This window comes from Salvelinus alpinus, chromosome 12, assembly GCF_045679555.1.
Source record: "Salvelinus alpinus chromosome 12, SLU_Salpinus.1, whole genome shotgun sequence".
Taxonomy (NCBI): domain Eukaryota; kingdom Metazoa; phylum Chordata; class Actinopteri; order Salmoniformes; family Salmonidae; genus Salvelinus; species Salvelinus alpinus.
Genome location: NC_092097.1, coordinates 60,551,866 through 60,565,235, shown reverse-complemented (window position 1 = coordinate 60,565,235; position 13,370 = coordinate 60,551,866). Strand labels below are relative to the sequence as shown.

Below are 13,370 nucleotides of genomic sequence, written 5' to 3'. Positions count from 1 at the left end.
AACTACCGGGTCAACATGAACTACCGGGTCAACACTACACTCCATGAACTACCGGGTCAACACTACACTCTATGAACTACAGGGTCAACACTACCCTTCATGAACTACCGGGTCAACACTACACTCCATGAACTACCGGGTCAACACTACACTCCATGAACTACCGGGTCAATACTACACTCTATGAACTACTGGGTCAACACTACCCTCCATGAACTACTGGGTCAACACTACACTCCATGAACTACCGGGTCAACACTACACTCCATTACCTACCGGGTCAACACTACCCTCCATGAACTACCGGGTCAATACTACACTCTATGAACTACTGGGTCAACACTACCCTCCATGAACTACCGGGTCAACACTACACTCTATGAACTACCGGGTCAACACTACTACCGGGTCAACACTACACTCCATGAACTACCTGGTCAACACTACACTCCATGAACTACCGGGTCAACACTACACTCCATGAACTACCGGGTCAACACTACACTCCATGAACTACCGGGTCAACACTACACTCCATGAACTACTGGGTCAACACTACACTCCATGAACTACCGGGTCAATACTACACTCTATGAACTACTGGGTCAACACTACACTCCATGAACTACCGGGTCAACACTACACTCCATGAACTACCGGGTCAACACTACACTCCATGAACTACCGGGTCAACACTACACTCCATGAACTACTGGGTCAACACTACACTCCATGAACTACCGGGTCAATACTACACTCTATGAACTACCGGGTCAACACTACACTCCATGAACTACCGGGTCAATACTACACTCTATGAACTACTGGGTCAACACTACCCTCCATGAACTACTGGGTCAACACTACACTCCATGAACTACCGGGTCAACACTACACTCCATGACCTACCGGGTCAACACTACCCTCCATGAACTACCGGGTCAATACTACACTCTATGAACTACTGGGTCAACACTACCCTCCATGAACTACTGGGTCAGCACTACACTCCATGAACTACTGGGTCAACACTACCCTCCATGAACTACCGGGTCAATACTACACTCTATGAACTACCGGGTCAACATGAACTACCGGGTCAACACTACACTCCATGAACTACCGGGTCAACACTACACTCTATGAACTACAGGGTCAACACTACCCTCCATGAACTACCGGGTCAACACTACACTCCATGAACTACCGGGTCAACACTACACTCCATGAACTACCGGGTCAATACTACACTCTATGAACTACTGGGTCAACACTACCCTCCATGAACTACTGGGTCAACACTACACTCCATGAACTACCGGGTCAACACTACACTCCATGACCTACCGGGTCAACACTACCCTCCATGAACTACCGGGTCAATACTACACTCTATGAACTACTGGGTCAACACTACCCTCCATGAACTACTGGGTCAGCACTACACTCCATGAACTACTGGGTCAACACTACCCTCCATGAACTACCGGGTCAATACTACACTCTATGAACTACCGGGTCAACATGAACTACCGGGTCAACACTACACTCCATGAACTACCGGGTCAACACTACACTCTATGAACTACAGGGTCAACACTACCCTCCATGAACTACCGGGTCAACACTACACTCCATGAACTACCGGGTCAACACTACACTCCATGGATTACCGGGTCAACACTACACTCCATGAACTACCGGGTCAACACTACACTCTATGAACTACCGGGTCAACACTACACTCCATGAACTACCGGGTCAACACTACACTCCATGAACTACAGGGTCAACACTACCCTCCATGAACTACCGGGTCAACACTACACTCTATGAACTACCGGGTCAACACTACACTCCATGAAAAACCGGGTCAACACTACACTCCATGAACTACAGGGTCAACACTACACTCCATGAACTACCGGGTCAACATGAACTACCGGGTCAACACTACACTCTATGAACTACCGGGTCAACACTACACTCTATGAACTACCGGGTCAACACTCCACTCCATGATCTACTGGGTCAACACTATAAGGATCTGATAGATCTGCAGGAAAACAAATTTGAAGTCCTTCCTGGAACTCTTTATGGATTCCACCAACAAAATGGTTGATGATCTGTTTATGGATATAATGGAATTTAAACACCGTTTGGAATTTACGCAGCCGGAGGTGAAGGAACAAAAGGGCGTGAATGTCACCAGCCAGACCTCATTCAAAACCATGTCTGAGGATTTCACAATTTACCAAACAACACTTGACAAGCACTCTTCCAAAGGAGACTGCCTCAAAAACGAATCGAGACGCAATAGAATTTTAATAAATGGAATTGAGGATGTAAAGACTGAAAATTGGCATGACAACAGAAGTCGAGGCCAAGAAACTTCTGTCAGATCAACTCAAACTGAACCCTAAACTCATCGAGATGGAGTGGGCACATTGCACCTTCTTCCCTGATCGACGCCCCCAGATCTATAGTGGTGAAATTGCTCAGGTTCAAAGACAAGGAGGAGATTCTCAGGAGAGCCAAGTGCCTGAAGGGAAGCAACATTTTCATAGATGAAGACTTCTCTGAAAAGGTACGCCTCAAAAGAAAGGGACAGCTGCCACGACTAAGTGAAGAACGAAAGAAAGGTAACATCGCATACTTGAAGTATAACCAGCTGGTTGTTCACCACCCCCCCCCCACTCGTAGGACTATGACAAGTGACTCCGTTATAGTCAACTGAATTGACACACACGTACACATAAAGTGCATTTGGAAAGTATTCAGACCTCTTCCATTTTTCCACATTTTGTTACGTTACAGCCTTATTCTAAAATGGATTCAATTGTTTTTTTGCCCCCTCATCAATCTACACACAATATCCCATAACGACAAAGCAAAGACACGTTTTTTGAAATGTTTGCAAATGTATTAAAATAAACTGAAATATCACATTTACATAAGTATTCAGACCATTTAGTCAGTACTTTGTTGAAGCACCTTTGTCAGCGATTACAGCCTTGAGTCTTCTTGGGTTTGACACTACAAGCTTGGTACACCTGTATTTGGGGAGTTTCTCCCATTCTTCTCTACAGATCCTCTCAAGCTCTGTCAGGTTGGATGGGGAGCGTTGCTGCACAGCTATTTTCAGAGATGTTTGATCCAGTTCAAGTCCGGGCTCTGGCTGGGCCACTCAAGGACATTCAGAGTTTGTCCCGAAGCCACTCCTGCACACCGTTTTTTATTGATTGGTTTTCATCTGTATTGTTGTTTATCACTTGTTTTCTTTGGTGCAAATAAATGAAATAAAACAACAAATAAACCAACAACAGCAAGTCAGCCTATAGGAGGGAGGTAAGTGAGCTGGCGTTGTGGTGATAGGCCAACAACCTCTCAGTGTCAGCAAAACAAAGGAGTTGATTGTTGACTTCAGGAAGCAGAGGAGGGAACACGCCTCGATCCACATCAACAGGGACTGCAGTAGAGAGACTCAGCAGTTTTCAGTTCCTCTGCGTCCACATCACCGAGGACTTGATGACACCACCGCTCTGGTCAAGAGGGAGCAACAGCGTCTCTACTTCCTAAGGCGGCGTAAGAAATTTCAGAATTCCACCCCGGGTTCCTCTCCAAATACTACGGCTACACCATCGAGAGAGTCCTGACCGGTTACAACACGGCCTGGTACGGGACTGCAAGGCCCTCCAGTTTAAATGTATGTAGTTCTGTCCTTGAGCTGTGTATGTATTTTCATATTATTATATTGTATTATTTCTTGTTGTTGATGGATTAGAGAGAGAGAGAGAGAGAGAGAGAGAGAGAGAGAGAGAGAGAGAGAGAGAGAGAGAGAGAGAGAGAGAGAGAGAGAGAGAGAGAGAGAGAGAGAGAGAGAGAGAGAGAGAGAGAGAGAGAGAGAGAGAGAGAGAGAGAGAGAGAGAGAGAGAGAGAGAGAGAGAGAGAGACAGAGAGAGAGAGAGAGAGAGAGAGACCAGACAGAGAGAGAGAACAACTTGGCATTGCCACATCAGCAGAGGTAAACAAGTAACAGTGTGCTAGCTACCTGTACTCTAACAGTTATACTATTATTAAAACAGAAATATTGTGTTAAAAATAAAAAATTGTCTGTTTAATTAATTTACATGTAGCTCTGACAGACATACTTACCCTTAAAAGACAGAACTGTGCGGCCGTCTTCATCGACCTGGCCAAGACTTTCGACTCTGTCAATCACCGTATCCTTATCGGCAGACTCAACAGCCTTGGTTTCTCAAATGACTGCTTCGCCTGGTTCACTAACTACTTCTCAGATGGAGTTCAGTGTGTCAAATCGGAGGGCCTGTTGTCCGGACCTCTGGCGGTCTCTATGGGGGTACCACAGGGTTCAATTCTCCACCTCTACGCAGACGACACCATTCTGTATACCTCTGGCCCTTCTTGGGACACTGTATTAACTAACCTCCAGACGAGCTGCAATGCCATACAACACTCCTTCCATGGCCTCCAACTGTTCTTAAACGCAAGTAAAACTAAATGCATGCTCTTCAACCGATCTCTGCCCGCACCTGCCCACCCGTCCAGCATCACTACTCTGGACGGTTCTGACTTAGAATATGTGGACAACTACAAATACCTAGGTGTCTGGTTAGACTGTAAACTCTCCTTCCAGACTCATATTAAGCATCTCCAATCCAAAATTAAATCTAGAATCGGCTTCCTACTTCGCAACAAAGCCTCCTTCACTCATGCTGACAAACATACCCTCGTAAAACTGACTATCCTACCGATCCTTGACTTCGGCGGTGTCATTTACAAAATAGCCTCTAACACTCTACTCAGCAAATTAAATGCAGTCTATCACAGTGCCATCCGTTTTGTCACCAAAGCCCCATATACTACCCACCATTGCGACCTCTATGCTCTCGTTGGCTGGCCCTCGCTTTATATTCGTCGCCAAACCCACTGACTCCAGGTCATCTATAAGTCTTTGCTAGGTAAAACCCTGCTTTATCTCAGCTCACTGTTCACCATAGCAGCACCCACCCGTAGCACGCGCCCCAGCAGGTATATCTCACTGGTCACCATAGCAACACCCACCCGTAACACGCGCTCCAGCAGGTATATTTCACTGGTCATCCCCAAAACCAACACCTCCTTTGGTCGTCTTTCCTTCCAGTTCTCTGCTGCCAATGACTGGAACGAACTGCAAAAATCACTGAAGCTGGAGACTCATATCTCCCTCACTAACTTTAAGCATCAGCTGTCAGAGCAGCTTACCGATCGCTGCAGCTGTACACAGCCCATCTGTAAATAGTCCATCCAACCAACTACCTTCCTCATCCCCATATTTGTTTTTGTTTTTCTGCTCTTTTGCACACCAGTATTTCTACTTGCACATCCTCATCTGCACATAGATCACTCCGGTGTTAATTGCTCAATTGTAATTACTTCGCCACTATGGTCTATTTATTGCCTTACCTCCTTACTTCATTTGCACACACTGTATACAGATTTTCTATTGTGTTATCGACTGTACGCTTGTTTATTCCATGTGTAACTCTGTGTTGTTGTTTGTGTCGCACTGCTTTGCTTTATCTTGGCCAGGTCGCAGTTGTAAATGAGAACTTGTTCTCAACTAGCCTACCTGGTTAAATAAAGGTGAAAATAAAAATAAATAAATAAAAAAGTAGGGTTGGTCCTGGTCGGTCCCCGGATGGGAGAATAGATGCTGCTGGAAGTGGTGTTGGAGGGTCAGTAGGAGGCACTCCTTCCTCTGGTAAAGAATTATACCCCAGAGCAGTGATGGGGACATTGCCCTGTGTAGGGTGCTGTCTTTCGGATGGGATGTTAAACGGGTGTCCTGACTCTCTGTGGTGTTTATTTTAAGAGTACGGGTGTTAACCCCGGTGTCCTGGCTAAATTCACAATCTGGCCCTCATTCCATCATTGCCACCTAATCATCCCCAGCTTACAATTGGCTCATTCATCTCCCCTCCTCTCCCTTGTAACTATTCCCCAGGATGTTTGCTGTAAATGAGAATGTGTTCTCAGTCAACTTACCTGGTTAAATAAATAAAAAGTGTTGGTCCCATGTTTCGTGAGCTGAAATGAAAGATCCCTGAAATGTTCCATACGCACAAATATATTATTTCTCCAAAATGTTGTGCACAAATTTGTTAGCATCCCTGTTAGTGAGCATGTATCCTTTGCTAAGATATTCCATCCACCTGACAGGTGTGGCATATCAAGAAGCTAATTAAACAGCATGATCATTACTAAGGTGCACCTTGTGCTGGGGATAATAAAAGGCCTCTCTAAAATGTACTGTTTTGTTACACAAACACAATGCCACAGAAGTCTCAAGTTTTGAGGGAATGTCCACCAAAGCTGTTGCCAGAGAACTGAATGTGGGCTGTTGAGTCCTGAACGCAGTCAAATTCGACATGACAATTGAGTCTTGGTAATCTAATTTTATGCACTCTGGACATCTGAGGGCCTAATGAATTGGGCACATGGACTATGTTGGTCTGCTTAAAACATGTAGGTATTACAGACTCGGACAGGCAGAGGTTGAAAATGTCAGTGAAGACACTTGCTAGTTGATCCGTGCATGCTCGGAGTACACGTCCTGGTAATCTGTCTGGCCCAGCGGCCTTGTGAATGTTGACCTGTTTAAAGGTCTTACTCACATCGTCTATGGAGAGCGTGATCACACAGTTGTCCGGAACAGCTGATGCTCTCATGCACGTTTCAGTGTTACTTGCCTCAAAGCGAGCATAGAAGTTATTTAGCTTGTCTGGTAGGCTCGTGTCACTGGGCAGCTCTCGGCTGTGCTTCCCTTTGTAGTCTGTAATTGTTTGCAAGCCCTGCCACATCCGATGAGCGTCAGAGCCGATGTAGTACGATTCGATCTTAGTCCTGTATTGACGCTTTGCCTGTTTAAGGGTTCGTCAGAGGGCATAGCAGGATTTCTTATAAGCTTCCAGGTTAGAGTCCCGCTCCTTGAAAGCGGCAGCTCTAGCCTTTAGCTCAGTGCAGATGTTGTCTGTAATCCATGGCTTCTGGTTGGGATATGTACGTACAGTCACTGTGGGGACGACATCATCGATGCACTTATTAATGAAGCCAATGACTGATGTGGTGTACTCCTCAATACCATCGGAGGAATCCCGGAACATATTCCAGTCTGTGCTATCAAAACAGTCCTGTAGCTTAGCATCTGCTTCCTCTGACTACTTTTTTATTGATCTGGTCACTGGTGCTTCCTGCTTTAATTTTTAGTTGTAAGCAGGAATCAGAAGGATAGAATTATGGTCAGATTTGCCAAATGGTGGGCGAGGTGCATCTCTGTGTGTGGAGTATAGGCGGTCCAAAGTTATTTTTCCTCTGGTAAAACGGATTTACGTTTCCCTGCATTAAAGTCCCCGGCTACTAGGAGCGCCGCCTCTGGGTGAGCGTTTTCCTGTTTGCAGAATACAGCTCATTCAATGCTGTCTTAGCGCCAGCCTCAGTCTGTGGTGGTATGTAAACAGCTACAAAGAATACAGATGAAAACTCTCTAGGTAGGTTGTGTGGTCTACAGCTTATCATGAGATACTCTACCTCAGGTAGGTAGGTAGTGTGGTCTACAGCTTATCATGAGATACTCTACCTCAGGTAGGTAGGTTGTGTGGTCTACAGCTTATCATGAGATACTCTACCTCAGGTAGGTAGGTAGTGTGGTCTACAGCTTATCATGAGATACTCTACCTCAGGTAGGTAGGTTGTGTGGTCTACAGCTTATCATGAGATACTCTACCTCAGGCGAGCAATAGCTCGAGACTTCCTTAGATATCGTGCACCAGCTGTTGTTTACAAAAATACATAGACCGCCGCCCCTTGTCTTACCAGACGCCGCTGTTCTGTCCTGCCGGGACATCGTATAACCAGCTAGCTGTATGTTGATGTTGTCGTCGTTCAGCCACGACTCCGTGACATTTTACACCTCGCTCTCTGTGGTCCAGACCTGTTAGAGAACATGGTTTGGGGAAACACCTCGCTCTCTGTGGTCCAGACCTGTTAGAGAACATGGTTTGGGGAAACACCTCGCTCTCTGTGGTCCAGACCTGTTAGAGAACATGGTTTGGGGAAACACCTCGCTCTCTGTGGTCCAGACCTGTTAGAGAACATGGTTTGGGGAAACACCTCGCTCTCTGTGGTCCAGACCTGTTAGAGAACATGGTTTGAGGCAACACCTCGCTCTCTGTGGTCCAGACCTGTTAGAGAACATGGTTTGGGGAAACACCTCGCTCTCTGTGGTCCAGACCTGTTAGAGAACATGGTTTGGGGAAACACCTCGCTCTCTGTGGTCCAGACCTGTTAGAGAACATGGTTTGGGGAAACACCTCGCTCTCTGGGGTCCAGACCTGTTAGAGAACATGGGCTGCATCCTAACCTATTCTCTATGTAGCCCTATGGGATCTGGTCAACATTATATACAGGGAATAGGGTGCCATTTGTGACGTGGTTGGACTCTGACCAACCTGTTTCTGAGTGATGGGACTGAGAGGCTGAGAGGCTGTGAGGCTGAGAGGCTGAGAGGTTGAGAGGCTGACAGGCTGAGAGGCTGAGAGGCTGAGAGGCTGAGAGGCTGAGAGGCTGAGAGGCTGAGAGACTGAGAGGCTGAGAGGCTGAGAGACTGAGAGGCTGAGAGACTGAGAGGCTGAGAGGCTGAGAGGCTGAGAGGAGAAGAGGCTGAGAGGCTGAGAGGCTGAGAGGCTGAGAGGCTGAGAGGCTGAGAGACTGAGAGGCTGAGAGACTGAGAGGCTGAGAGGAGAGGAGAGGAGAGAAGAGAGGAGAGGAGAGGAGAGAAGAGAAGAGAAGAGAAGGAGAAGAGAGGAGAGGAGAGGAGAGGAGAGGAGAGGAGAGGAGAGGAGAGGAGAGGAGAGGAGAGGAGAGGAGAGAGGAGAGGAGAAGAGAGGAGAGGAGAGGAGAGGAGAGGAGAGGAGAGGAGAGAGGAGAGGAGAGGAGAGGAGAGGAGAGGAGAGGAGGAGGGGAGGGGAGGGGAGGGGAGAAGAGAAGAGAAGGAAGAGAAGAGAGGAGAGGAGAGGAGAGGAGAGGAGAGGAGAGAAGAGAAGAGAAGAGAAGAGGAGAGGAGAGGAGAGGAGAGGGGAGGGGAGGGGAGGGGAGGGGAGGGGAGGGGAGACCCTACATCAGCAGTAGATTAAGTCTGATCTGCAGTACAACTGGTAAACAGGGATTTGCAGAAAGTGATTTAGCATTGATTACCCTGCCTACTGCAATCACAGCCTAACTGCATTATGCAGGCATTATTGATAGGCTGAAGTGTCTGTACTCTAATACAGTGTACAATCATGTACTGTAGTGTACTATACTGTACTGTAGTGTACTATACTGTACTGTAGTGTACTATACTGTACTATAGTGTACTATACTGTACTATAGTGTACAATCATGTACTGTAGTGTACTATACTGTACTATAGTGTACGATCATGTACTGTAGTGTACTATACTGTACTATACTGTACTGTAGTGTACTATAATGTACTGTAGTGTACTATAGTGTACAATCATGTACTGTAGTGTACTATACTGTACTAAAGTGTACGATCATATACTGTACTGTAGTGTACTATAATGTACTGTAGTGTACTATAGTGTACAATCATGTACTGTAGTGTACTATACTGTACTAAAGTGTACTATACTGTACTATAGTGTACAATCATGTACTGTAGTGTACTATACTGTACTATAGTGTACAATCATGTACTGTACTGTAGTGTACTATACTGTACTGTAGTGTACTATACTATAGTGTACAATCATGTACTGTAGTGTACTATATTGTACAATCATGTACGGTACTGTAGTGTACTATACTGTACTGTAGTGTACTATACTGTACTATAGTGTACAAGCATGTACTGTGCTATAGTGTACAATCATGTACTGTACTGTAGTGTACTATAGTGTACAATCATGTACAATAGTGTACTATACTGTACTGTACTATAGTGTACTATAGTGTACTATACTGTACTGTAGTGTACTATACTGTTCTGTAGTGTACTATACTGTGCTATAGTGTACAATCATGTACAAAATTATACTATACTGTACTGTAGTGTGCTATACTGTACTATAGTGTACTATACTGTACTGTAGTGTACTATACTGTACTGTTGTGTACTATACTGTACTATAGTGTACAATCATGTACTAAATTATACTATACTGTACTATAGTGTACTATACTGTACTGTAGTGTGCTATACTATACTATAGTGTACAATCATGTACTGTAGTGTACTGTGGTGTACTGTAGTGTACTATAGTGTATTATACTGTGTTATACTGTACCATAGTGTATTATACTGTACTGTAGTGTACTATAGTGTACAATCATGTACTATAGTGTACTATACTGTACTGTAGTACTATACGTACTATACGTACTATACGGTCCCGTGTGGCTCAGTTGGTAGAGCATGGCGCTTGCAACGCCAGGGTTGTGGGTTCATTCCCCACGGGGGGACCAGGATGAATATGTATGAACTTTCCAATTTGTAAGTCGCTCTGGATAAGAGCGTCTGCTAAATGACTTAAATGTAAATGTTAAATGTAGTGTACAATCATGTACTGTACTGTAGTGTACTATACTGTACTATAGTGTACTATACTGTACTGTAGTGTACTGTACTATACTGTACTATAGTGTACAATCATGTACTGTAATGTATTATACTGTACTATACTGTACTATACTTTACTATACTATACTGTACTGTTGTGTACTACACTGTACTACACTATGCTGTACTATGCTGTACTGTGGTGTACTATTCTGCACTATACTACACTGTGGTGTACTATACTATACTATACTGTACTGTAGTGCACTATACTATACTGTAGTGTACTATACTATACTATACTGTGGTGTGCTATACTGTGCTGTACTGTGCTATAGTGTACTATACTGTGCTGTAGTTTACTTAACTGTACTATACTGTTCCTGTAGTGTACTATACTGTACTGTAGTGTACTATACTGTGCTATACTATACTGTACTATACTGTACTATAGTGCTATAGTGTACAATCATGCACTATACTGTACTATACTGTACTATAGTGTACTGAAGTGTACTATAGTGTACTGAAGTGTACTATAGTGTACTATACTGTACTATATTGCTATAGTGTACAATCATGCACTATAGTGTACTATACTGTACTATAGTGTACTATACGGTACTATAGTGTACTGGAGTGTACTATGGTGTACTATACTGTACTATACTGTACTATACTGTACTATAGTGCTATAGTGTACAATCATGCACTATAGTGTACTATGCTGTACTATAGTGTACTATAGGGTACTATGGTGTACAGAAGTGTACTATAGTGTACTGAAGTGTACTGAAGTGTACTATAGTGTACTATACTATACTGTAGTGTAGTGGAGAGTCTAGAAAACTAAAATAATATTGATCTTGTAGCTGTGTGGGATTTGTTCTGCTAATACTTCAGGTTTAACCTATAAAAAAGTATGTTGTGGGGGGGGGTTGTTTTAAATACCTCTAATATCTCTATTTGTCTGAAATTATATATTTCTGTATTTCATTTTTCAAAAAAATTAGCAAAAATGTCTAAAAACATGTTTTAACTTTGTCGTTATGGGGTTTTGTTGATAGATGGGTGAGAAAAAATATATGTTTTCATTTTGAATTCAGTCTGTAACACAACAACATGTGGAACAAGTCCAGGGCTGTGAGTACTTCCTGAATACTTCCTGAATACTTCCTGAATACTTCCTGTCCGTTTCATTGACTTGAACTACAGTATATTACTCCCAGCGTGAATTACCAAATAAAAATATGTCAAAACTCAGTTATTTTAATGCATCTTAAATCTAATGGGATGTTGACTGGCAATCTGGTCCATGTGGCTGAGAGGGGCGGGGCAGATTGGAGCAGCGGTGGGCTTGTATTAGGGGGGGATGATGTAGCAGACTGCGTTACACGGTGGAATAAACAGCCTCGTCTTTGGGACTGACTGATTCTGCTGACTACGTTGCCTGTTGGCTCTGTGACGAGGGTCCTCTGACTGCCCTCTCCGTTCCTTTCTTCCTGTGACGACGGTACAGGATTCACTCAGTCCTCCGACTGCCCTCTGCTCTCTGTTCCTCTCCGATCCTCTCCTCTCGTGATGAGGAAACAGGATTAACTCAGTCCTCTGACTGCACTCTCCTCTCCATTCCTCTCTTTTCCTCTTCTCTGTTCCTCTCTTCCCGTGACGAGGGTACAGGATTTCATTTTTTAAATTTTTTATCTTTATTTAACTAGGCAAGTCAGTTAAGAACAAATTCTTATTTTCAATGACGGCCTAGGAACGGTGGGTTAACTGCCTCGTTCAGGATTAACTCAGTCCTCTGACTACAGACTAGATCTTGTCCTCGTCTATTCATCGGACTGATTGGAAGGTACAGTAAATGCAGGTATAAGAGTGCTTTTTGTGTGTAATGTCTTGTCTAGGTTAGGTGGTTGGACTGTAAAGATGTGTTAAGTAGCCAGTCTGGCCGGGCCCAGGAATGCATTGCAGTGTGTGTTTATCATATCTCAGAGAGAGAGAGTGGGAGAAGGAGAAGGAGGAAGAGAGAGCGAGCGAGGGAGAGAGAGAGAGGGAGAAGGAGGGAGAAGGAGGGAGAGAGAGGAGGGAGAGAGAGGAGGGAGAGGGAGAAGGAGCGGGGAGAGAGAGGGAGAGGGGAGAGGGAGAGGGAGAGGGAGAGGGAGAGAGGAGGGAGATGGAGAGAGGGAGATGAGAGAGAGAGAGAGAGAGAGAGAGAGAGAGAGAGAGAGAGAGAGAGAGAGAGAGAGAGAGAGAGAGAGAGAGAGAGAGAGAGAGAGAGAGAGAGAGAGAGAGAGAGAGAGAGAGAGAGAGAGAGAGAGAGAGAGAGAGAGAGAGAGAGAGATAGGGGAGAGAGAGAGAGAGAGAGAGAGAGAGAGAGAGAGAGAGAGAGAGAGAGAGAGAGAGAGAGAGAGAGAGAGAGAGAGAGAGAGAGAGAGAGAGAGAGAGAGAGAGAGAGAGAGAGAGAGAGAGAGAGAGAGAGGAGAGAGAGATCTAAATGAGTCCCACGAGGCTGATTCAGTGTCTGGTAATGCGCTTGTCAATGGAGATAATGTGATAACTGCAAAGCATTGAAAGTGTGTGTGTGTGTGTTGTTTTTGTCGCTGTCAGTGTGTGTGGGTTGTTTGTTGTTTCTGTCGCTGTCTGTGTGTGTGTGTGTGTGGTTTTTGTCGCTGTCAGTGTGTGTCGGTTGTTTGTGTTTGCATGATATTGCTGATAACTGCAAAGTAGTCTGGGTAATGCTGGC

At 44.7% G+C, this 13,370-nt stretch overlaps 1 protein-coding gene across 3 annotated transcripts in view; it reads left to right on the top strand.

Moving 5' to 3' along the window:
• Positions 1 to 11,996: 11,996 nt before the first annotated feature.
• LOC139536443 (phosphatase and actin regulator 3-like) overlaps positions 11,997 to 13,370 on the top strand; it is an 83,748-nt gene continuing 82,374 nt past the window's right edge. The window contains exon 1 of one of the 3 annotated variants that reach the window (XM_071336982.1): positions 11,997 to 12,494. The gene's annotated coding sequence lies outside the window, so the exon portion shown is untranslated. The remainder of the gene's footprint in view (positions 12,495 to 13,370) is intronic. The other 2 variants (XM_071336981.1, XM_071336980.1) reach the window with 2 other exon arrangements.